Genomic DNA, 23,776 nt, shown 5'->3' with positions numbered 1-23,776 from the left:
TATCGATAGCAGCGTCCTTAGTCATGGGCACAAGTTCGTACTAGGTCACACCGTTCGATCAACACTCACATGACGGAATGACTTTTAGATGATCTATATGTTGATATAATGTGAGCAGTAACAATTTGCCAGGATGTTGATGATGATGTTGGGATTATCTTGAGGATGATCATTCAGTTTGTGGTGTGGTCACGCAGTGATCACGTGGAGGTATTGATAACGAGGTGATCGAGGTGATATATTACTTGGCCGGATAGCCAAGTGTGAGATGGTTCATGTGGTTCTTGAGATGTTGGTTCATCAGTATTCTAGTAGTACCATATCATGCTTAGTAGTTGCTTTCTTATCATAGTAGTTGTTAATAAATTAATCTGTTAAATGCTATGTTATTGTCTTGCCTTGATGATTTTGGTTGTTGTGAGCTTGCAAGTACATTTAATGTACAGACCTGGCGTGTCATGCCAGATTGCAGGTGATGCCGTGATTGATTGATTGTTTGTCGAGGTATTCGCGCGTGCGAGCTAGATCGTGTCCCAGCCAGAGTCCCTGCGGAGTGGAGTTCACCACCTTCGTCGTTGTTCCGCTGTTAGAAGTGTCCCGCTGCTACGAGTTGTTCCGCTGCTAGCATAGAGCTACCTTATCAAGCGTAGTGTCGCTGTGCTGACGTGATCCTTTGTAACATTACACCCTTGTATTATTATCCTTTCTAATAAGAGCTGATTTGTTCTATGTCAAACAGTGTCGTATTATAGAGACTTCTCCTCGATCTCTGGGCTGGAATATGGGGCGTTCCGGTTTCTCTGAGCCGGGGCGCCACAAGGCTTGATATCAAAGCAGGTCTTGCTGTAGGACGCCCTAGTCAGCGCGAGTGGTAGAAATCGGTAGTATAGAGTCTAGTTTGTTTGTCGCATTGGTTGCTGCATTTGTTTGTTGCATAGCATACATATAGCCTATTTATTTGTTGCTAACGGTTTAACTTGTGAGTGTAGCTGACACCGGTTTGGATCCACTACAGCTCAACCCTTGCATCTTTCCAGTTTCCTTTGAGCCTATTTTTCGGTGTTTGGTGTCATCTCGGTCCCAGCCGAATGATGCCAAGTGTTCTTGACACTATTCGCAGGACGGTGTCAAGGTATCGCACCAGTTTCCTTTCTGCCCCACCTAATGTTTCGGTGATAGACATGCATCTATCCTGGATCATGCCCTTTTATCTTGTCGTGTTGGCAACCCTTAATGATCTTAGTCGTCAAGAAAGGGCAATGCCAGCAGACTCAGTTTTCCCCGCTATCCTTATTCCTTGGACGAGCACGGATCCCTTCAGTCCGCTTGATAATAATGTGGTCGCGACATTCGTGTCCCGCTACATGGTTACCAAGTACGTCCTCGCCTCTGAGCCAATCAAGGATGCTACCTTGCTAAGCTAGCACTTGGTGTAGCTATGTTTACACCAACCCTTCCACACATTGATTCGTCCTCATGCACACCGTCACAGCATGTTAGATCGTAGTACCGGAGTTCCCGCGAGATTTGGTGCTTAAGTAGGAATCCATATTGTGTGACTAGTAGCAATATGAGACATTGTTTGTGTTTGGGTTGGTTGTGGTGTGCTTTTGTTTGGTTAAGTTGTTTCTTTTGCTTCTTTCTTTTTGGGCCCTCGGTGTTACCTTATTTCCCCTTATGGAAATTGCTCATCTACCGACACCGGACTCAAAGAAGCACTAAGGATTTCAATTATTTGGAAGAAGCTCAGCTAAACACATTGAGTTTACGTCAGTACAAAATCCTCACAACAGTAATGATCCAGCCAGCAGCGATAGAGGCGAAGGTGTCCTGATGTTTCAATGAGAGGGGGCTATCATTTTTCTGTGGGACTCGACCTTGACGATCCGACTACGAACGTGCGAGACGTCGCGCCTTAGCAATTGCTAAACCAACGTCCGAGGGGTTGTTGACCACGCCGGAGCACGATCAACCTGACCACGAGGGTCTGTTTCCTACGAGCAAACAAAGAACAAGCAAGAAACTGAGATTGCAATCTAGATATTGCGAATATAAGAGGAAAGATTTATTAATGAAGCTGGGGTTCTGTGACGCCTTTGTTTGGTCATTGAACACAAACGAAGTACGCGAACTTGCAGCTATGTCAAAGTTTTAATCTAAACAAAACCCAAAGTCTAAATGATGCCCTAAGGGCTGTATATATGGAGGAAGAGGGGAGAATTTCGTGGCCCTTGGGGGACCGAAACCAACGCTAACTCTTGTTTCCCCACACATACGGACTCTAAAAACAACCTATATTCAAGTATTTCGAAATTACATGGGCCTGGCCCAATAATAAGGTGATGCAGCACCTAGAATAGCCTCTGGACAAAAATTATGAAGTGGCATCTTGTATATTTCGTCCAAGTCTTCATGCACTCATTATGGTGGCTTCAAAGTCGTGAAATCATCACTTGAAACTCCGTTCTTGTTTCCCTTGCGCATGCCATCAACTCCATGCTTGTTCTTGCACCAATGTTCATCCTTCTCCAAGCTAGGCCCTCCATTTGTAAGCAAAACAAATGTATCCAATTTAGGCAGCATCATATTCTCATAAACATTAAATCATTACCAAGAAACGAAAGTACTTGGTAATTTAATTGGCGCGCACGAGCTCTACTAATAGGTCTAGTATGTATAGTAGCAGGGGCTATGGGTGTAACTTGATGTCCTCATCATCCTCCCCTTCTTGAAATCAAGTCATCCTCGATGGAAGCTCATCTTCCTCACCCAAATAAGGCTTCATATCTGCAATGTTAAAAATGGGACTAACCCCAAAATCTGCAGGTAGCTCAAATTTATATGCATTATCATTTATTTTCTCTAACACCTTAAAAGGACCATCAGCACGTGGCATTAGCTTTGATTTGCGCAAATCAGGAAATCTATCCTTACGCAAATGTAACCAAACAAGATCTCCAGGTGCAAACACAATATGTTTTCTACCCTTATCTCTGGCAAGTTTATATTTAGCATTCATACGCTCAATGTTTTCCTTAGTTAACTCATGCATTTTTAAGATCAATTCTGCACATTGTTTAGCATCAAAATTAACCTTCTCCGAATATGGAAGAAGCAACAAATCAATAGGTGCACGAGGTAGGAGACCATACACAATTTCAAAAGGGCACATCTTAGTAGTAGAATGCAGTGAACGATTATAAGAAAATTCAATATGAGGCAAGCATTCTTCCCACATTTTATTATTATTCTTCAAAACATCCCAAAGCATAGTAGACAATGTTCTATTTCCTACTTCAGTTTGTCCATCAGTTTGGGGGTGACAAGTAGTACTAAAAAGAAGTTTAGTCCCCAACTTAGCCCATAAACATCTCCAAAAGTGGCTAAGAAATTTAGTATCATGATCTGAAACAATAGTATTTGGCACACCATGCAAACGAATAATTTCACGAAAGAACAAATCAGCAACATTAACAACATCATCGCTTTTATGACATGGTATAAAGCGTGCCATTTTTGAGAATCTATCCACGACAACAAATATGCTATCCCTCCCCTTCTTTGTTCGAGGTAAACCTAAAACAAAGTTTATATATATGTCCTCCCAAGGAACACTAGGTACAGGCGAAGGCATATATAAACCATGAGGGTTGAGTCGTGACTTAGCTTTTTGACATGTAGTGCAGAGAGCACCCAAACGCTCAACATCCCGTCTCATCTTTGGCCAAAAGAAATGTGTAGCAAGTATAACCTCCGTCTTCTTCATGCCAAAGTGTCCCATTAATCCTCCTCCATGCGCCTCCTGCAACAACAAAAGACGAACAGAGCTATCTGGAATGCATAGCTTGCTAGCATGAAACACAAATCCATCGTTACGACAGACTTGTTCGATGTTCTCCCTTCTTTACAATTCTTCAATACATCTTTAAATTTAGCATCATGCACATATCTTTGATGGTCTCCAAACCAAATATTTTAAAGTCAAGTTGTGAAAGCATAGTATAACGATGAGACAATGCATTGGCAATAACATTTTCTTTACCCTTCTTGTGTTTAATGACATAAGGGAAAGTCTCAATGAATTCAACCCATTTAGCATGTCTACGGTTCAGTTTTGCTTGACTTTTAACGTGTTTCAAAGATTCATGGTCAGAATGTATAACAAATTCTTTGGGCCATAAATAATGTTGCCATGTTTCTAAGGTCCGGACAAGAGAATATAACTCTTTATCATAAGTAGAATAGTTCTAGGCCCACTCAATTTTTCAGAAAAGTATGCAACAGATTTGCCATCTTGTAATAACACACCTCCTAATCCAATTCCACTTGCATCACATTCAAGCTCAAAAGTCTTATTAAAATCAGGAAGTTGGAGTAAAGGAGCATGTGTCAACTTATCTTTCAATTAGGCTTCTTCCTGTGCGGTACCCCAAACAAAAGGCACATCCTTCTTTGTAAGCTCATTGAGAGGTGCAACAATGGTGCTATAATCTCTCACAAAACGCCTATAGAAACGAGCGAGTCCAGGAAAACTCCTCACTTGTGTGACTGTTTTGGGCTGCGGCCAACTTTCAATAGCTTCAATCTTGGCTTTGTCAACTTCAATTCCCTATGGAGTAACAACATAGCCAAGAAAAGATATGCGGTCGGTGCAAACGGTGCACTTCTCAATTGTACCAAATTAACTTGCATCACGTAAAGCAATAAAAACAACACGTAAATTTTCCAAATGTTCCTCCAAAGATCTGCTATAAATCAGTATATCATCGAAATAGACCACCACAAATCGTCCAATGAAAGCACGTAAAACTTCATTCATTAATCTCAAGAAAGTACTAGGTGCATTAGTTAACCCAAAAGGCATGACTAACCACTCATATAATCCAAACTTAAATTTAAATGTTCTTTTCCATTCATCTCCAATTTCATAAGAATTTGATGGCATCCACTACGCAAATCAACTTTGGAGAATATTGTAGAGCCATTGAATTCATCAAGCATATCATCTAGCCTAGGAATAGGATGACGATAACAAATAGTAATTTTATTAATGCCTCTACAATCAACACACATATGCGACTTACCATCCATTTTCGGCACTGGTATGATAGGAACAGCACAAGGACTAAGGGATTCGCGTATATAACCTTTGTCGAGCAGCTCCTGTACTTGACGCATAATCTCCTTCGTCTCCTCTGGATTGGTACGGTATGCTGCACAGTTGGGTAGCGATGCACCGGGAATTAAGTCAATTTGATGCTCAATCCCTCGAATAGGTGGTAATCCCGGTGGCACATCTTGTGGAAAGACGTCAGCGAACTCCTGCAAAATGTTAGTAACAGTAGGAGGCAAAGCGGAAGGCACATCCTCGAATGAAAATAATGCCTCTTTGCACACAAAAGCATAGCAAACAGATTTGCTAAAATCTAGCTCATCAATATCAGATTTGGTGGCAAGTAAACATGCACTTTTCAAATTTAATTTCAGAAGCAACACTAGATGATTTATTATTAGGCTTCATTTGTTGCTCAAATTCTTGTGCAACAATCTGATTTTCACTCTTATTTTTCTCCTGTTTTGCTTTATTAGCTCTATTAATATCACCTTTCAAAATGGAATCAGGAGACATAGGAAGTAAAGTAGTATGTTTATCCTTATGAATAAGAGTATACTGATTGTTTCTACCATGGTGTACAAGATTTTTATCAAATTGCCATGGTCTACCAAGTAATAAGGAACACGCTTGCATGGGTACCACATCACAATCAACATAATCAGCATATGTAAGGATACTAAAATGCACACGAACAGTACGTGTTACCTTAACCTTGCCGCTGTTGTTGAACCATTGGATGTAGTAAGGATGTGGATGTGGTCTTGTGGTGAGAGATAGCTTCTCCACCATCTCCATGCTAGCCAAGTTGTTACAGCTCCCTCCATCTATGATGACACGAATAGAACGTTCCTTCACAACTCCCTTTGTATGGAACAAATTATGCCTCTAATTTTTCTCAGCTTGTGTAACCTGCACATTGAAAACACATTGAGCAACTAAACATTCATACCTGTCAGCATCTTCAGCAGCCATGTATTGCGTCTCATGATCAGAATCATCTCCACCGTGTTCTTCACTTGTAATAAGAGCCGAAGTCTCCTCATCATAGTCACTAGCGGACTCATACCCACCATCCTCCATAACAATCATCACACGTTTAGATGGGCATTCTCGTGCATAATGACCTCCACCCTTGCAACAACGACAAATAATATCATGTGTTTGCCCTGTTGATGCCATGGATAAAGAAGAGCTCTATGCAGGCCCAGAAGGTGCGCTCTTGGCAGATAGTGGTGGTTGTGCCTGCTTTCTTGTATCACGATTGGAGGTCGCAGCTGACAGAGGTGCTGGTGTAGCAGAACGTGTGGAAGTAGAGGATGCACGCGGCGTCCATGATGAAGGTCGACCTGCAGAAAAGTTAGTTCGCGCCAATGGCTGTCGATCCTGCACTTCACGTTCAGCTTTGCAAGCAAGATGGAATAAACGAGTGATATTATTATATTCCTTATACTCTAGAATGGTCTGAATCTCTTTATTTAATCCACCCATAAACGTACAATCATAGCTTCATTATCCTCAACAATACCACATCTAATCATACCAGTTTGTAATTCCTGATAATATTCTTCTACAGAATTTTTTCCTTGTCTCAAACGCTGCAATTTTTGAAGCAATTCACATTGATAGTATGGTGGAACCCAGCGAGTACGCATAGCAATTTTCAAAGCAGCCCAAGTAGCTGGAATAGGATATAATCTACAATATTCAGACCACCAAACACATAAAACTAGTGAAAAGCACAAACAGCAGCAGGAACATGTCACTCCTCAGGATATTGTAAACATGTAAAACGTTGTTCAGTTTCTAACTCCCAAGTAAGATATATATTAGGAACATATGTACCCTCAAAAGGTGGAATATTCAATTTTAGTTCAGGAAGATGGTCATGATCTCGTACCTCAGGTGGTGGTGCAGCCCTACCGTTGCGATGATATGCATGAGGACGACCTGGTGGTGGTGGTGGTGGTGGTTGCACGTAGTTCTGATTTTGATCAACCTCATCCTCGTAATGGTCATCCACCTCTGCAGTAGGACCAGGAGCTATAGAAGCATCAACAACGACACCGGAATTTTGATTAGGATCAAGGGGAATGCGCAGTGCTCGTCCCACTTGATTTGGAAGGCGATGTTGTTGTTGTTGTTGTTGTTGTTGTTGTAGAGGTGCCATAGGTGCAGCCGGCGGTGGTGGTGAAAAACGTGCAAGCAATTTAGTAAAATTGTTATCGAGCTTTGTTTCGAACGTCTTCTCGATGCCATCTATCTTCTCCATTGCCTCTTCAAATCTGTTTAGCACATCTTGCACTTGTCCACTCATCATTTACTGAAACTTATCATGAAGCTCCTTATTCGTCAAGTTCTCCCAGTTAATCTCATCGGCTTGTGATCTTGCCATGGTTAGCAGCAATAGAAACACACAAGAATATGATCCTACAGACTACTAACAATGGCAAGCATCATACCGCAGTGGTGCGGTCAGGATGGTCCTCTTCGTCAAAGATGATGGGCGTGCGTGGCCATTTGAGCGGCTTCCGAGACTCTGCCGCAGGCTCACGGCATTGACCTCACGCGCCCACCATTTAAGTTGGCAGTGAGAGGAGTGCAGAGATGCACCTCTGTCAAAGTACAGGGCGTCAGTGGCCTTCTGGAATTCCTGCTCGCCGGTTTCCTCTTCATACCCTCCATCGCTGCCATCATCACAATCCTCCTTCTCTCTGCCCCTGGCGGGTTTCCCTTGGTTCCGAAAAGCCTTGCCGGGGTGATTTGCTTCACCGCCCGGCCCTTCCCACCGGCGCCATTCTGACCTTTTTCCTTATCACACTTCTCATACTTAGCCCCTCTTCTTCTTGACGAGCTGCTCAACCTGATGGCAATCCTAGAGATCGTGGCCCTTGGCCCGATGGATCTTGCAATACGGACCATCACCTTTCCCAGCTTTCTCAGCAGCAGCAGCCTCCCGGCAGTCATCGCACGCGGCAACTTCCTTGCCGGGGGCTTCGGCCATAGCCTTCTTGTTGGTACTAGGAGTGCCAGATCCCTCAACAGTCAATACTGCTTTATCCTTGCGCTTCTTGTTGCGCTTCTTGTTCTTCCTCTACTGACTGGTGGCCTCGTCGTCATCTTCTGAGTCGATGTTGATGCCATCCTCTTCTCTAGGGAGCTTCCTCCCTTCCTCCACCCGAGCACACTTGTCCACCAAAGTGTAAAGTTCCTTCACAGTCTTGTGCAATCGGACGTTCATCTTGGATCGTATCCGATGGTTGCGCACGTTGGCCTGGAACGCAGCTATCACAACTGCCGGGTGGATATCTGGAATATTCCTGTGGACTCGGCTGAACCTCTGCATGTACTTTCGCAGAGTCTCTCCTTCCTTCTGCTGGAAAAGCTGCAAATCGCTGGGCCACCCTGGTTCTTGGTGGCCGCCCACGAAGGCGCAAATGAACTCTTGGCATAGGTCAGCCCAAGTTGAGATGGAGTTCTCCGACAGATGCTTCAGCCAAGACCTCACGTTTGGCTTGAGCGCCAAAGGGAAGTAGTTGGCTAAAACCTTCTCATCCCTTCCCCTGGCAGCTTGAACAACGATGGTGTAGATGCTCAATTACTCTACCGGGTTTAGTCTCCCATCGTACTTCTCTGGAATCTCTAGCTTGAATGTGCGAGCGGATTGCCAACCAACTTGCCGCAGCTCATGGGTGAAGGCAGGGCACCCAGCCTCGAAGGAATGGTACCCGCCTCTGCCGAGCGTGGGCGCGTAGATGTTGAGGCCATCGTGCGCATTGGACTGGCGGTGGTCATCACCACGTGGCTCGATGGTGACGTGCATGCCCTCCATCTACCTGTCCTCTAGGGCTTGTCGTCGACCTTGACGTGCTCGAGGATCGGACGAAGCCATCGAGACGTCATCAGCCTCTTGCTTGGGTGGCCCTCGTGCTGGCTACCGCAGTGGGGATTGTACAATGGGGGTGGCCCCTTCCACACGGCCAGCAACATGCGCCGCCGTCGTCATACGTTGAGGCCGCGGCGGGCCAGCTCGCCGTGAGCCTTCGGCCTCGGCAAAGCCAATCAGACTCTGAATGGTGGCTCTCCACTCATCCAGTTGATCAGCTGCCAGTGGAAACCTAAGCAGCAGCTGGGCCCGCGCCATGGCCTCTGAAGGTGTTCTTGGCATCGGTGATGATGAAGTAGACCGCAGCGTTGCTCGGCTCCTGCCGGTGCTGGTGGTGGCTGCGTGTCGGTGCAACAAACCCTGGGTCTGTTGCCCAGACTATGCACAGGCACGGGGACAAGATCACGTCACCAACCCAAGTCAGAGTACAAGACACAAAGAGCTTCGAAGAACCAACATGCAGATCAAAGGGACCAAGGTCAAGCCATAAAAGAAAGACACCACTAGGAGAAAGGCCTCCCTTGCCGGGCAAGCGAGCTCGACAAGGACGGAGCCACCCCTGGAAGAAGGCATCCGAGGCATCCCGGCAGAGCCTGCCGGGGCTCACGGAGGCAAAATCACCTCACCAACTACTCTGCCACGACCCACGTCGTCAATCAGTGCGGTGTCAAGTCGCAAAGTGACTTAGTGGCAGCCATTAGCCACATGGCCGCTTTTCTCTACAGAAGACACCTACAGAAGACACCCGTCCTACGACGTGTCAAGAAAGCAGGTGTGGAGCTGGCGAGATAGCCCAGCAAGGCTTGCCAGGCAACCAATGATGTGACGTTGAGTAGTGCATTTAATGCGACCTGTCAGCCTGCAGAGTTAGGTACGACATGTAGGGGAACGCGACAGAAAACAAAAAATTTCCGACCTACGCACCAGCCCAGGACCACTATGGAGACTGCATACATGGTTTGATCTTTTTCGTTACCGACTCGTAGCGCAGTGGGAAGTAGAGTCGATGAGGATCGGTGGTGCAGATCCCCGCAACAAGGATTTACAACCTCCCAACCGCGAGGATGTATACCCTCATCTTCTCCTCAGACAGCCCTCTGGGAGGCGGTCAAACAGCCCCCCGGACGGTGTCGCGGACAGCCCTTCGGGAGGACCTTCGAAACTCGAATGGTCACTCGGACAGCCCTTCGGGAGGACCTTCGAAACTCATACGGTCACACGGACAGCCCTTCGGGAGGCATTCACGAACTAAGACCGAAACTACGATCTCTCTACAGAGTTGCACACATACGGTGTCATCTATCCGGCAGGGCTTCGCCGTCCAGAACTAGTTCCTGCCGGAACCCAGACAGCCTTACGGCTCTACGAAACTATTTCGCTAGGAGGGAGAGAGAAGCCAGATCATGCATGGCACTTGTATGTGATAAAGAGTGAGTGTGGAAGGCTGCCTCTCCACCTCTATTTATAGGAAATCCCAAGGGGTAGGGTAGTTTAACAACAAAACCCAAAATGCACATGAATGAAGTCCTTCCTCAAGGGCATAAGAGTGAAACCAAGGAACAAGAGGGGCTCCAAGGTGGAGCCCCGAGTGTGGCCGGCCACACCCCTTGGGGGGGCCCATGAGGGCCTCCCAATCCATCCATGTCATCCCTAGATCTTTTGGGCAAAGCCCCAAAAGGTGGCTTTCCATAAAATATCCCAAAAAGCACTTTCACTATTCATGCCGACATTTTTCAGCGTCCGTTTGAACTGAAAATATTTATGTGGGCTTAGAACATTTCCAGTACCCACCATAATAATTTTCAACGCGTTCTGGAACAATTCCAGTTTAGTGATTTTCATCTGCGAAAAGCATCTAAACCGGTTCCTTCAGCTCCGGAACATTTCTGGTTTTTATTTCTGAAAATTCCAAAAAGTTTCCAGAATGATTCTGGCACCCTCCAAGAATTATCAGGCATGTGCCGAAACCATTTTGACTTAATGGAATACCCCGAAACAACTATTTCAGTTTCACTGAAACTCATCCGGCGACCTCTCTCTGCGGAACTTTTCCGCTGTCCAAAACTTTTTGGTGTCCGAAACTTTTTCGATGATTTTCTCTTAGACTCCATGTCTAGTATTCAGCAGATAGATGACCCATAAGCGTGTGACCCTATAGGTTCGATGAAGTATAGACATGACCCGGAACCCCTTCCGATCAATGATCAACATCGGAGCCGTGGACACCCATATTGACCACTATACCCACACGAATGATTATTCGAGTGAACCTCCAGTTGCCGTGTGTTATTCATGTTGCTTCGTGATATGTTACAAATACCTGAGGTGAGATTTACTTGCATCCCCGTGGATCAACGACTTGTCCACTATGCTAGTTACCTCGTTACCGGTTTTGTTCTCTTTTCTCATTTCCGTGTTCCGGCATCCTAGTGATCAAATCACACTGTGTCTGGCCACACGATGATGGATACCGTAATATCGAGAGGGCCCAAGAATATCTCTCCATCGTCGGAGGAGCATATGCCAATCTTGAGCTATCAAGTTACTTGACACACTTTTCCATGAACCCGTAAGCCGCCGTAATAGCCACCCATTTATGATTGACGTTTAACAAACCCCAAAGTTCATGAAGCAAGCAGGAAGAAACTTGATACTCTCATGGTCTAAGGAATCATCCAAACGTTAACCATCTCTGTGTTATGCACCATTAACTTGTGACAAATGAATCTCTTAGCATAACATCAATCCGGGTCGATTCAACACAAATGTTCTCTTAACATTGTGCCCTCAAAATTGCTGGCATAGACATGCCCATGATCAGGAAAACAGAACCATCATGCAAAACTTGAGCTAGTCTTAGAGGCCAGACTAGGAATACTTCTTACCATTTATTATTCCACACGTGCATATGATTCATCCTCCGAGCCTCGTGGATATTGCAGATTCAAGAATCATTGCAGTTATAGCATGGAACATAAACATAATTATGAACTCGGAGATAAATAATATCATTTATTATTGCCTCTAGGGCATATCTCCTACAGACTCCCACTTGCACTAGAGTCAATAATCTAGTTAATGCTAATGCACTTTACACCTATGGCATACTCGTGTAAAAAATGCTTCGCATGTGGTATAGCCTGATGTCCATCGGATTTGACAATTTCAGCTCCGTGTGTATCTCTGCATATCCTCGCATTTTCATGCTTTCACAAAATTCATATTTTGTGTGGACTTGGCGTTGTATGTATCTGAATCATAGGTCGAGCATGGATTCCTCAGACTGAGTTATGGAGCAACTACCTGCAGTAGTGTCCCATTGACAAAAGCCATCTTGGAACCATACTAAGTTCATGAATGAACTATATGATTCAACACCTTCTTTTGTCGCTTCTAAAGCGTCAACAAACTTAGTCATTTGTTATAGAATTCACCACAGTATCCTGTTGGGAACAATTTCCAACTACCGTGCCACCATATTATGTATTACACAAAACCCTTAACTAAATTCGAAAATCGCATGGAGAAAAGATGAAGACTGTATCCATGTAACATTTTACAACGAACTCTTCATGATCTCCGCTTGCAAGAAAACATATCATCAATACTTACTCTAGTACTCAATGACATCTTTCACTGTTGTCCCACGATCAGTACTTTGATCACTTTAGTACCATACTCACAACACCTTGGGAGTATTGGACATATCTGGTTGTTTTACATACCATGGAATACATGATTAATCCAAAACACGAAGGTGTGTGGAATCTCCATCATGTATTTTACTCCTCAGTGTTTTGGGACACCGAGTCTTGTAAAACTCTTTCCATGTGACTTAGTCAAGAATCACTCCTTGGCGTTTTAAATGCTAAATAGGTTTTAGCACCTTGTCAATATGTATTCATTGCTTAGCCATATTAGGTAAATCTATCTCCATAGATCATCATGCCTAAAATTGAGGCTATTTAGCCTAAGCACTTCATCAAAAACAATTTCAAATGAACTCCTAATTTGTGTCAAGAAATTTATTTCCAATTAACAATGTGTCAAGCACACAAGGTTTTTCGAAATATTATTACGCTCCGACTTACTTTCTTGAATTACAAGCATCTTCGTTACCCATTGATGAAGTCAGAACCCTTTGACCATTTCATCAAAGCACGAAGATTCCAACTCCATTTTGCTCTCTTCTGTCCATTGCTGGAACTCTGAAGCTTGCACCCTTAGTAGCATCCTCTGGATAGACAAAATGCCTTGGACTGTAACACATGCATGTCCTTGGTTTCATTTCCATCATATGGAAATCCTATTGTCATCCATGTTTCATATCTCATGATTGAAATATGTATTAATTGCTAGTTCAACCCGAACCGACTTTAAGCATCGCTACGATGAAAACAACCTTATCGTAGTCAACTCTTGAACTTGTTATTTCAACAAGTCGAGCTTTATGGATAAAACATTTTTATCCGTATCAGTTTAAAGTTCCATAAATATTCGTTAGACTCTAAGTCTTCCGAAAGGTGTATCAAGGTTTTAATCTTGAATCACTTATATGGAAACTAACTCGGGTTGTATTGGCATTTAGCCAATTCCGGAGTCAGGGCCCATCGACGCTGCCTTGTGTATCGTAGGTATAATGTTGTCTAACAACAATATCTCGTTTGCGCACCTGAGAGGTTTGCACGAGCCTTGCCTACGTGGTTCAGCTGCAAGTTCGACCGAAGTTCATACATTTTGTTGTAGAGACTTCCGTATCAGTCGCAGTAGGAAACTCTGGAATTACTTCCAAGGTCTCTTTCCTTTGATATGATGACGAAGATACAATTTATCTCGTCGAGTTGCACTATTCTCCCACTCACCTTTTTGAAAGAACCATTCTCTTTAAAAGCACACCGTTTCGCGGCAAAACTATTTGCCTCGGTATAGTGAGGGAGGAATACCCAACATTTTGGTAAACCTACAAAGTAGCACTTGTCTGATTTGGAATAGGTTTGTAACCTTTTACACAAGCCCCATATTCCAAATGTTAAGAAAAGATATAACATGGTTGGGCGTACCATACCATGGCTTCATTTCAACACACCCGATGTAGCTCTTTTCAGTGTAAAAGCCGCAGTCTCTAAAGCATCACTTTAAAAGGGATAATGGCAAATTTATTTATGTCATCTTTGACCTTACCATGTCATAAATGGTTTGATTACATCTTCACAGACATTCCACTCATAGTGGTGTTCCGGAAGGTGTAAGTTATGAAACTCTTTTCACAACTCATCAGACATTCGCTAAACTTGTAACTCAGATATTCCTTTCTGCAATCAATTGTAGAAACATAATTTCCTTGTTACAATAACTTCTACTTCATTTTTGAAAACCTTTCGAATGATTTCAAAAGATCCAGACTTATGTCTCATCAAGCAAATATCCATATATCTACTTGAGTCATTTATGCAGATATATAAATCCACTACTTGCAACAACATTTATTGAACTACACACATCAAAATGTATGATCACCAGTAAGTTTGTTGCTCGTTCCTTATGGCTTGTGGACGGTATTTCAGTCACTTCACTTTTCGGAGGAAAGTTGCAAGTGTCAGATGATTCAAAATCAAACGACTTCAAAATCCATCATAATGGAATTTTTCCATGCGGGTTTCTCCAATGTGACCAAATGCAGTTCCACACATGTGTGGTATTCTCATAGTCTTGCGACATTTAGCGTCAGTGTTATGGACGTATCATTTACCATCAATATTCATAACATACATCCCATCTTGGATGGAAGCATAGCCCTTCATGTTATTCATAATACTGAACAACAATTGTTCTTTTATGAACAACCCTTTTGCAATAAACATTATGTAATGGGCTAGAGTGTAAGAAACTCTAAAATGAATTATGAAAGTAAACCCAGAGGTATTGTATTATTATCAATATTCATAACATACATCTCATTCATAATGAAAGTATGGCCCTTGTGTTATTCATAACATTGAACATAAAAAGTTCTCTTATGAACAACCTTCTTGCAAGATACCTTATGCAATGGGCTAGAGTTTGTAAAACTCTAAATGAATTATGAAAATAAATACAGACGGCAATACACTGATGGAAGGTATAGTAACATTTACTATGTTCCCTGTGTATACCTTAACCTCATTTATTGCTAGTATTTTTAGGCCATAGTAGCTCTTACATTGATTCGCAACAGAATGCAATCGAGCGGGTATCTTTGTGATTAACTCACAATACCCAAGGATTAGTGATTAACATGTTTAACCATAATTCCCAAGAACTATATCTTTGACCAGCCTACTATACATCAAAAACATGTATGACATTCATACATGAGCTGGATATTCCAGTCATCTCTCTTTCTGCCTTTATACTTCTAACAGTTTAACTTTTAGTATTTCTCCTACTCGCAAAAGAAGCACCCAACTTAAGAGTGGCGTTATCCCCGGACTTCCTAGGCGTGTAAGTCATACTAACACCCTTTGGACACTTCCTTTCTCTTTAGGTTGTTGTTTTATTCACCTTTCATTATATGACAGGCGTTCTTCTGGATCCCTTTCCCAACAGTCAAATGCATAGTAAACACTTTTACTAATACTTGCAAACAAACATTGCTTTGTTTGTATCTGAAAATAATTTTCAGTTCCATGAATATCATATAACTATCCCAACTTTCGAAGTTTGGGTTTCATGGAAGCAAACATATTCCACTTGACCGTAACAAAATTCTAGCTTTTGGATCGAAGGACGAGAGTCACATGATCCATAGCATTAGCGGGAGGATACGGAAAGCATGCGATAGGACAAAATCCTTCTCGGCACTTTTGAGGACAATCCTCACATTACGTTACCAAACGTAAGTTTTAACCAGATATTTAACAGCTATTCAATTTTAAGAGGGAAGGTGGAAACGCCAGCCATTATTCTACAACTATTTTGCAAGAAACACTTAGACAGTGTTCATAATTATTTGCACTCAGAATTAAACATGCTAATTCAGCAGTGCGCTCCCACTCAAATCAATATCTCTCATAATTGATTTAGAGTGATTCAAGATCCATATTTCTATTCGATGCCATTGACGGGTTCATAACTGATGACACAAATTTCAATCGGTAGGCCAACTTGCCGATCACATCTCTATGTGATTCTTGTTCATCTTTCGATGGGCGTGTTCCGAGCTCAGGACTCTCCTGCCTGAACGTCAAAGACAACCAAGTGATCTTGCTGCGAGGTCTGACCTCACCCGCCTCATTCCTCTCGATTCGTTCGTGCTCATGTGTACATGGCGCACCCCGAAAAGATATGAATTTCAGACGGTGCTACACTTGGGTGAACACTAACTACTTTGATATTTTAAGTGAGAGATCACCCTAATAAAAAGCGACTACCGCGCAATCAAGAAGGGTGCATCATAAGGGATAAACATCTCAGGCAATTCATAATAGCATGATATGGTATAGCCCTTTCTGACGGAGAAGTATTTCATTTCTTCGTCTTCGGCATTCGCGTCGGTGTTCACCTTCACGAAGATTGCCACCACCTTGTTGATGCACCAGATAATATTGCTATCTCTATAGCTAATAAAATAAGTGCATTACTTAAGGTTGACACGCAGGTCATTAAAGTGACAATCATATGGCTCCAACCATCATGCTGAATCATGACACGCAAGTCATGTTAATTACATCACATAGTCATCTCATACATGATAAAATTGAATATGAGCATTGCTATACCACATCACATGCACATCCTGCAAAACCAAGTTAGACGCCTCTAGTCGGTTTATGAAAAATTTTATTTTACGTGGCTTCTAAGGTTTTGACTTAAACCGCATCTACCAACGTTTTATCATCAAGTATGATTATTCAAGTTGCTAGATTAACATCTCGGGGTGTATGAAACACGAGATAATTAAATCTCGATCCCCATAATAAACTTCGTCATACGCATGGCCCCCGTGCGGATCATATCTGCAATGCCCATTTATCTGCGAATTTCATCTTTCTTTTGACTACAGCAGAACCCAAAGAACTGATAGCACTTCCATGATCAATCAGGATCACGGATTGCCAAAACTTTGTCAAATTCCACCATGCTGTCTCGAGATTGAGCAAACGCAAATTCCAGGGAAGCAATAAGAACGTCGGGTAACAGATTTCATCTGTCACCCGCATAAATAATTTTCAGCAATAGATCTCATCTACTACCTAATTATATTATGCAATACCCATACATCTCTATGTATTCTAGATCGCAACCTGCATCTACGCATAGCACGGCTCATGATGCCACTGTAGGGGAACGCGACAGAAAACAAAAAAATTCCGACCTACGCACCAGCCCAGGACCACTATGGAGACTGCATACATGGTTTGATCTTTTTCTTTACCGACTCGTAGCGCAGTGGGAAGTAGAGTCGATGACGATCGGCGGTGCAGATCCCTGCAGCTAGGATTTACAACCTCCCAACCGCGAGGATGTATACCCTCATCTTCTCCTCAGACAGCCCTCCGGGAGGCGGTCGAACAGCCCCCCGGACGGTGTCGTGGACAGCCCTTCGGGAGGACCTTCGAAACTCGAATGGTCACTCGGACAGCCCTTCAGGAGGACCTTCGAAACTCGGACGGTCACACGGACAGACCTTCGGGAGCCACTCATGAACTAAGACCGAAACTACGATCTCTCTACAGAGTTGCACACATAAGGTGTCATCTATCCGGCAGGGCTTCGCCGTCCAGAACTAGTTCCTGCCGAAACCCAGACACCCTTACGGCTCTACGAAACTATTTCGCTGGGAGGGAGAGAGAAGCCAGATCATGCATGGCACTTGTATGTGAGAAAGAGTGAGTGTGGAGGGCTGCCCCTCCACCTCTATTTATAGGAAATCCCAAGGGGTAGGGTAGTTTAACAACAAAACCCAAAATGCACATGAATGAAGTCCTTCCTCAAGGGCATAAGAGTGAAACCAAGGAACAAGAGGGGCTCCAAGGTGGAGCCCCAAGTGTGGCCGGCCACACCCCATGGGGGGCCCCCATGAGGGCCTCCCAATCCATCCATGTCATCCCTAGATCTTTTGGGCAAAGCCCCAAAAGGTGGCTTTCCATAAAATATCCCAAAAACCACTTCCACTATTCATGACGACATTTTTCAGCGTCCGTTCGAACTGAAAATATTTATGTGGGCTTAGAACATTTCCAGTACCCACCATAATAATTTTCAACGCGTTCTGGAACAATTCCAGTTTAGTGATTTTCATCTGCGAAAAGCATCTAAACCGGTTTCTGCAGCTCCGGAACATTTCCGGTTTTTATTTCAGAAAATTCCAAAAAGTTTCCAGAATGATTCTGGCACCCTCCAAGAATTATCAGGCATGTGCCGAAACCATTTTGACTTAATGGCATACCCCGAAACAACTATTTCAGTTTCACCGAAACTCACCTGGTGACCTCTCTCTGCGGAACTTTTCCGCTGTCCGAAACTTTTCGGTGTCCAAAACTTTTTCGATGATTTTCTCATAGACTCCCTGTCTAGTATTCAGCAGATAGATGACCCATAAGCGTGTGACCCTATAGGTTCGATGAAGTATAGACATGACCCGGAACCCCTTCTGATCAATGATCAACATCGGAGCCGTGGACACCCATATTGACCACTATACCCACACAAATGATTATTCGAGTGAACCTCCAGTTGCCGTGTGTTATTCATGTTGCTTCGTGATATGTTACAAATACCCGAGGTGAGATTTACTTGCATCCCCGTGGATCAATGACTTGTCCACTATGCTAGTTACCTCGTTACCGGTTTTGTTCTCTTTTCTCGTTTCCGTGTTCCGGCATCCCAGTGATCAAATCACACTGTGTCTGGCCAGACGATGATGGATACGTAATACCGAGAGGGCTCAAGAATATCTCTCCCTCGTCGGCGGAGCAAATCCCAATCTTGAGCTATCAAGTTACTTGACACACTTTTCCATGAACCCGTAAGCCGCCGTAATAGCCACGCATTTACGGATGACGTTTAACAAACCCCAAATTTCATGAAGCAAGCATGAAGAAACTCGATACTCTCATGGTCTAAGGAATCATCCAAACGTTAACCATCTCTGTGTTATGCACCATTAACTTGTGACGAATGAATCTCTTAGCATAACATCAATCCGGGTCGATTCAACACAAATGTTCTCTTAACATTTTGCCCTCAAAATTGCTCGCATAGACATGCCCATGATCAGGAAAACAGAACCATCATGCAACACTTGAGCTAGTCTTAGAGGCCAGACTAGGAATACTTCTTACCGTTTATTATTCCACACGTGCATATGAGTCTTCCTCCGAGCCTCGTGGATATTGCAGACTCGAGAATCATTGCAGTTATAGCATGCAACATAAACATAATTGTGAACTCGGAGATAAATAATATCATTTATTATGGCCTCTAGGGCATATCTCCTACACGACAGCACTGTTTGCTATCTTATCGGTGCATAATGACTACTTTGCCATTGTGGTAATGCCTTATTCTATAAAAGGAGGCCCATGGCAACCATAGAAAGGGTTAGAAGATTGGACAACTCGCACCCCCGTATGCGTGTAGTCACAGCTGCCCCTGCCGGGCAAGTGTACTATGTTCCACCACCATTCTTCCACCATCAATCCACCAAAGCAGGAGTAGGGTTTTACGCCTCACGGCGGCCCAAACCTGGGTAAAATTGCCTGTGTGATCTTTGTCGTGCTACCCCACGCTCGTCTGCTCTTTGTGCAACGCGACCCCCCTGCTGAACAGCAAGGGACCATCTGGTCCCATAGGTGGCCGTGGTTTCCCACGACATCTTTGGCGCACCAGGTAGGGGGATTGCTTGCGCGAACCTGAAGGCGTGTGCAGCGCGTCATCTTCATCACCGTCTTCACCTTCGACGACACCATCGATCCTGGCGGCCAAGTAGAAACCCGGTGCTTCGGCTCATCCATCCACCTCAAAGGCTCCGCCGCCCGCAGCCTCTAATGTTGCGAGGGACGTGGAGACGCACGAGGACGTGGACGGTGCTGGGGACGTGGTCGGAGCAGGCAGCACCATCAACACTTCCCCCGCGGCCGACGCAGGAGCGGGAGACATCGGAGGAGAACAACATCAGCAACACCCCGACGGCCACGCTCCACAAGGTACCGGTGAGGGGGTTACTCCTTCCGCAACCCCTCCACTCGCCGACGGGCATAGCCGCAGCAACGGCGCTCGGTCTGGGGTGAATCGCCGCCCTCCGGCCGCTCCCACTACGGGAGCGACCACGGCGCGTGCGCCTCCCCCGGGACGGGTCGACCAAGTTGCCATGCCCAACGGAGTCGTTGGCCCTCGAACGCCTTCGCCGCACCACTCTGCCATCCAAGTGGCCGCCCCAGAACAGCGGGGGCACGGTGCTGCCATCGCTGACGCTGTCAGGAGCCGAGCGACGGTGAGATCGACTTCATCAGCACCCACATGCCAAGCACAGCCTCAGAGGCCATGGCGCGGGCTCAGCTGCTGCTGAGGTTTCCGCCAGCTGCCGAGCAGATGGACGAATGGCGAGCTACCATCCAAAGTCTACTCGGTTTCGCCGAAGCTGGGGGCTCGCAGCGAGCTGGCCCACCACGGTCTCCCCAAGCGACGACGACGGCTCGTGCTGCTGGCCGTATGGAAGGGGCCAACCCCACAGTGCAATCTCCACAACGACAGCCAGCGCGAGCGCAGCAGAATCAAGACCATGACGACGTCTCGATGGCCTCTTCTGACCCTCGAGCACATCCAGGCCGACGGCGAGCCCCAGAAGACAGGCGGAGGGGGGACACGCGCGTCGTTGTTGAGAAAACCCGTGACGACCCCCGCCGGACCGATGGGTGCGACGGCCCCGACGTCGACGAACCCCGCGCTCGTTACTGGCGAGTGCCTACCTTTCGAGGTTGGGTGCCCTGCCTTTACTCGTGAGCTGCAGCAAGTCCGTTGGCCGTCTGTTCGAACGTTCAAGCCAGAGATACCTAAGAAATACGATTGGAAGATGAAACCGACAGAGTTTCTGAGCATCTACACCATCGCTGTTCAGGCTGCCGGGGGAAGACATAAGAAGGTGTTTGCCAATTACTTCCCTTTGGCTCTCAAGTCCAATGTGAGGTCTTGGCTGATGCACCTGCCAGAGAACTCCATTTCGTCATGGGCTAACCTGTGTCATGAGTTCATTGGTGCCTTCACTGGCGGCCATCAAGAGCCAGGCTGACCCAGCGACCTGCAGCTTCTCGAATAGAAGGAAGGAGAAACCCTTCGTAGGTATTTACAGAGATTCAGCAAAGTTCATAGAAACATCCCAAATATCCATCCGGCAGTTGTGATAGCTGCCTTCTAGTCCAATGTGCGCAACCGCCGGATTCGCTCCAAGGTGAATGTGTGGTTACCCAAGACTGTGAAGGAGCTCTACACCTTAGTGGATAAGTGTGCTCGGATGGAGGAGTGAAGGAAGTTGCCTGGAGAGTAAGATTGCACCAACATCGATTCAGAGGATGATGATGAATCAACCAGTCCGAAGAAGAACAAGAAGTGCAGTAAGAAGTGGAAGGACAAGGCAGTGATGACTGTTGAGGGATCGGTTAGACTTAGTACCGGCAAGAAGGTCAAGGCCGAGGCCCCTGGCAAGGAAGCTGTCGTGTGCGCTGACTGCCAGGATGCCGTGGCTGCCGAGAAGGCCAGGAAAGGTGACGGGCCGTACTGCAAGATTCATCGGACCAAAGGCCACGACCTTCAAGAATGTTATCAGGTTGAGCAGCTTGTTAAGAGACAGAGAGCAGAGTATGAGAAGCGTCACAAGGAAAAAGGTTAGAATGTTGCTGGCGGTAAGGGCCGAGGCGGTGAAGTAAATCGCCCCGGCAATCCCTTTCATAACCAAGGAAAGCCCGCCAGAGGTTGAGAGAAGGAAGTCTGTGATGATGAGAGTGATGGAGGGGATGAAGAGGAAACAAGTGAGCAGGATTTTTAGAAGGCCACTTATGCCCTGTGCATTGACGGGGGTGCATCTCTGCACACCTCTCACCGCCAGCTCAAGCGGTGGGCACGAGAAGTCAATGTCGTGGTGCCAGTGCCAGAGGCCCAGAAGCCGCGCAAATGGTCCCGCACGCCCATCATCTTTGACGAAAAGGATCATCCTAACCATACCACTGCGGTAGGATGTTTGCCATTGTTGGTCTCTCCAACAATTCGCAATCTCAAGGTCACAAAAATGTAGGTGGACGGCGGGGCTGGGTTGAATCTGATTTCCCCGGCAATTATCAGCAAGCTTCAGATAGCAGAAGAGGAGCTAGAGGTTACTGGCACGTTCCAAGGAGTTAATCCCGGCAGGAGTGATCCTAAGGGAAAGAAAATGTTGCCAGTGACGATTGAGGGAGAGCTGAACTACCGGACTGAGAAGATTGTATTTGATGTGGTTGACCTCCCCCTACCGTACAATGGGATTCTTGGATGCCCAGCCCTGGCTAAATTCATGGCGGCATCCCACTATGCCTACAACACCTTGAAGATGCCTGGGCCTTTGGGGGTCATTACCATCCCATTAGATGAGAAGGATGCATACAAATGAGCTATCATTTTGCTAACCCTAGAAAGGAGGTGGAGGTCGTCTATTTATAGTCTAAGCCACAAAAGGGTAAATGGGAGATGGATACAAGGCGAAAGGCCCGCGGCTGCGCACAGGAAGGGTCGAACGTCCGGTCGGGGTCAGACGTCCGATCGCTCACTATTGTCCGGACGTCCGGAGGGCCTCGGACTTCCGACGTTTCTTCTCTGGACAGGTGGCACCGGTTGTCCGGTCGGCGTCCGTCATCTAGTCACAGGTACTTGTCGAATGTCCGGTTGTCGTCTGTTGTCCGGCCGCTGTAGGTCTCGTCAGATGTAGCTCTTTTGGCTGGTGAAGTCTCTAGGTGTCGGATGTCCGAAGGTCGTCGGTCGTCCGGAAGCCGTCAGTCGTCGAGAGTTGTAGCTTGTAACAGCTTTGTTTCTTCCATCTTTGCTTCCATGCTTCCCTTGCGGATGGTGTAGTTGTTCCTTGGCGCTTGCACTCCTCTTCGTCGTCCGTAGCATTCTAAAAAACCTACGTATGCACACGAGTGGTGTGTCAAGTAGCATACCATCCTCGAAGGGGTCAAGCGAGCACGTGAAAAGTTGATGATTCAACTTTGTGTATGTGAGGTAGATGTTGCACGTGTCACTTGCCAAATGGGCTCTTGACATGGTGATGTCCGTAGGATGCTCCGCATCACCTCCTTAGGTGCCTTGCCCCCCAAGCAAGGGGGAGGCATCCCTAGGGGCGCACCAACCCTCCTGGTTACGTGAGATGTGGTGGGAGGGGCGCACAACCCCTTAGTGGGCTAGTGTGCCCCCTCCCATTGGCCCATGAGGCCCCCCAACACTTGCCAGGGCCCCCCAAAACCCCTTTCTGTCATGCTGGTCATCACCCGGTACCCCCGGAACACTTCTAGACTCCAATACCCTTTTCCCAATATTTCAATCTTCACCTCTGAACCATTTTGGAGTTCCTCGTCATGTTCGGGATCTCATCCGAGACTCCGAACAACCTTCGGTAACCACCATAATGACTCAACTATACTTATATCATCACCAAACGTTAAGTGTGTGGACCCTGCGGGTTCGAGAACAATGCAGACATGACCGAGACACCTCTGCGGTCAATAACCAATAGCGGGACGTGGATGCCCATAATGGTTCCTACATATTCTATG

At 45.7% G+C, this 23,776-nt stretch overlaps 1 pseudogene; it reads right to left on the bottom strand.

The window, feature by feature from the left end:
- Positions 1 to 5,600: 5,600 nt before the first annotated feature.
- LOC141022644 (uncharacterized) lies at positions 5,601 to 6,295 on the bottom strand (annotated as a pseudogene).
- Positions 6,296 to 23,776: the final 17,481 nt, after the last annotated feature.

Source organism: Aegilops tauschii, chromosome 5 (assembly GCF_002575655.3).
Source record: "Aegilops tauschii subsp. strangulata cultivar AL8/78 chromosome 5, Aet v6.0, whole genome shotgun sequence".
Classification (NCBI taxonomy): Eukaryota; Viridiplantae; Streptophyta; class Magnoliopsida; order Poales; family Poaceae; genus Aegilops; species Aegilops tauschii.
The sequence above is the reverse complement of the archived record's forward strand: the minus strand, read 5'-3'. Positions and strand labels throughout refer to the sequence as shown.